Below are 3607 nucleotides of genomic sequence, written 5' to 3' on the forward strand. Positions count from 1 at the left end.
TCAGTCCCTGATTACAGGGGAATCACCCACCTGGTGTCCCAGGTCTAAATCAGTCCCTGATTAGAGGGGAATCACCCACCTGGTGTCCCAGGTCTAAATCAGTCCCTGATTAGAGGGGAATCACCCACCTGGTGTCCCAGGTCTAAATCAGTCCCTGATTACAGGGGAATCCCCCACCTGGTGTCCCAGGTCTAAATCAGTCCCTGATTACAGGGGAATCACCCACCTGGTGTCCCAGGTCTAAATCAGTCCCTGATTACAGGGGAATCACCCACCTGGTGTCCCAGGTCTAAATCAGTCCCTGATTAGAGGAGAATCACCCACCTGGTGTCCCAGGTCTAAATCAGTCCCTGATTACAGGGGAATCACCCACCTGGTGTCCCAGGTCTAAATCAGTCCCTAATTACAGGGGAATCACCCACCTGGTGTCCCAGGTCTAAACCAGTCCCTGATTACAGGGGAATCCCCCACCTGGTGTCCCAGGTCTAAATCAGTCCCTGATTAGAGGGGAATCACCCACCTGGTGTCCCAGGTCTAAATCAGTCCCTAATTACAGGAGAATCACCCACCTGGTGTCCCAGGTCTAAATCAGTCCCTGATTACAGGGGAATCACCCACCTGGTGTCCCAGGTCTAAATCAGTCCCTAATTACAGGGGAATCACCCACCTGGTGTCCCAGGTCTAAATCAGTCCCTGATTACAGGGGAATCCCCCACCTGGTGTCCCAGGTCTAAATCAGTCCCTAATTACAGGGGAATCACCCACCTGGTGTCCCAGGTCTAAATCAGTCCCTAATTACAGGAGAATCACCCACCTGGTGTCCCAGGTCTAAATCAGTCCCTGATTAGAAGGGGAATCACCCACCTGGTGTCCCAGGTCTAAATCAGTCCCTGATTACAGGGGAATCACCCACCTGGTGTCCCAGGTCTAAATCAGTCCCTGATTACAGGGGAATCCCCCACCTGGTGTCCCAGGTCTAAATCAGTCCCTGATTAGAGGAGAATCACCCACCTGGTGTCCCAGGTCTAAATCAGTCCCTGATTACAGGAGAATCCCCCACCTGGTGTCCCAGGTCTAAATCAGTCCCTGATTAGAGGGGAATCACCCACCTGGTGTCCCAGGTCTAAATCAGTCCCTGATTAGAGGGGAATCACCCACCTGGTGTCCCAGGTCTAAATCAGTCCCTGATTACAGGGGAATCCCCCACCTGGTGTCCCAGGTCTAAATCAGTCCCTGATTACAGGGGAATCACCCACCTGGTGTCCCAGGTCTAAACCAGTCCCTGATTACAGGGGAATCCCCCACCTGGTGTCCCAGGTCTAAATCAGTCCCTAATTACAGGGGAATCCCCCACCTGGTGTCCCAGGTCTAAATCAGTCCCTGATTACAGGGGAATCACCCACCTGGTGTCCCAGGTCTAAATCAGTCCCTGATTAAAGGGGAATTCAGTCAATGAGCAGGGTTACATGAACACAATAATAAGATTTTTGTGTGTAGTCAGATTAACATAATAGTGCGTTTAAAAGCGTTTACATGCTTTGCAAGAAGAACCATTTCCCTAATAATCCTGTTTACACGGACACATCTGAAATCAAGCTACTGATGGGACTTTTCATAAATGCGGGAAAATCGTTCAAAAATAAACCTTCTACACACAGTGACCATTTTATTACTTTAGCGAAACCTTTTTTTTGGATTCTGAGTTCGGACGTATAAAGTTTTGTATGTGAAAAACAATTTCTAAGATGTCTACTTGACTAGAGAGTAAGAGGGAAGCTCGTACTGCCAGTGCTGGCACATGCTCAGATCAAACACACCGCTGGAACGCCGATGATGTCACGTCCTGACCAGCAGATGAAGCTGTTTTACACGTCCTAATATTTGTTTTTGAATGATCGCTCTGGAAACCAGGTGTTTTAATCGGCGTATGCTTACTTTGATTTTGACCAATTAAGACGAGCAGAGTAAGGTGTTTTCATGACTGTTTCATACTCGGCCTAGTGCCGTAATCAGATTAACATAGAATTATTAAACATACTCAAATGTGCCACATCTGCAAAATACCGCCGACAGATAATTTTTGTAAATAATTATGATAAAACGTTAGTAATTAATTCATTTAACATCCGAAAATGACAATTAATTTTTTATTTTATTTTAATCTGAGAGGACACATGCCCTTGTGACCCCCTTACGGCCATGAGGCTTCTGACTGATCATACTGAACTGTAGGTAACAGGCCTCTCATCTCTACACCAGGCCCCTCTCCTGCAGTACCGTTTCCAGACACACGATGGGAGCACTGAGCTGGGTGTCTCTACGTCACACCATCATCAGGGCCACTTTCACACAGAAAACCCCATGAATAGAACCAACATTTATGGCCTTATTCAACACGTTCAGAGAAGCGTGTTAGTTCTACACAGCATATTTCTATCTGAACGTTCCAGAACCTCCATCACCACGGTGATGCTCTGTACTGGTGTTCTGGAACTACTGGCCCTGGTATCAGACAGGTCACCTCCTCCTCTCAATTCACCCCCACATGGATCTTAGTGCCCTCTGTGGTCTAGAATAAGACCCATAGCTGACTTTGAAGGGGGGGGGTTGATATTCACATCTGACAGGTTTTATGTAACGTTTTATTTAACTAGGCAAGACAGTTAAGAACAAATTATTATTATTATTATTATTTTTTTAGTATTTATTTATTATTATTTATTTTTTTAATGACAGCTTACCCCCAGCCAAACCCAGACAATGCTGGGGCAATCGTGCTCTGCCCTACAGGACTCCCAATCACAGCCGCAGATGTGACGGAGCCTGGATTCGAACCGGGTAGAGCAGTTATACCTCTTGCATTCTGATGCAGTGTCTTAGACCGCAGCGCCACTCGGGAGCCCACAGGAGAACGCTCTGGTATATTGGGTAAAAATGGCCAACGTGATTACCCCGTCAAAGTATTCACATACTGTTTATGATCAGTAAGGGGAATGTTATTGAAGTTGCTGGGTTATGCAGCGCTGCAGAGATGAGCTGAGCTCGTCGTCATCCTTCTGAGAACTCTGATGTTTCGGTGTCCGACGTCGCCTCCTAGTGGCTCAGTTCGGGTCATTACAGATATCCAGAAGACCATAGAAAACATGTACGCCAGGAGTATACCACCCTGCATCCCACTGCTGGCTTGATTCTGAAGCTAAGCAGGGTTGGTCCTGGTCGGTCCCTGGATGGGAGACCAGATGCTGCTGGATGTGGTGTTGGAGGGCCAGTAGGAGGCACTCTTTCCTCTGGTCTAAATGCCCCAGGGCAGTGATTGGGGACATTGCCCTGTGTAGGGTGCTGTCTTTCAGATGGGATGTTAAACGCGTGTCCTGACTCTCTGAGGTCATTAAAGATCCCATTGCACTTATCGTAAGAGTAGAGGTGTTAACCCCTGGTGTCCTGGCTAAACTCCAAATCTAGCCCTCATACCATCATGGCCTCCTAATCATCCCCAGCTTACAATTGGCTCATTCCTCTCCCCGTAACTATTCCCCAGGGTGTGGCTGTAAACGAGAATGTGTTCTCAGTCAACTGATCTGGTTAAAAAGGGGAATGTTGCTGATGA

This window comes from Salmo salar, unplaced genomic scaffold, assembly GCF_905237065.1.
Source record: "Salmo salar unplaced genomic scaffold, Ssal_v3.1, whole genome shotgun sequence".
NCBI classification, from domain to species: domain Eukaryota; kingdom Metazoa; phylum Chordata; class Actinopteri; order Salmoniformes; family Salmonidae; genus Salmo; species Salmo salar.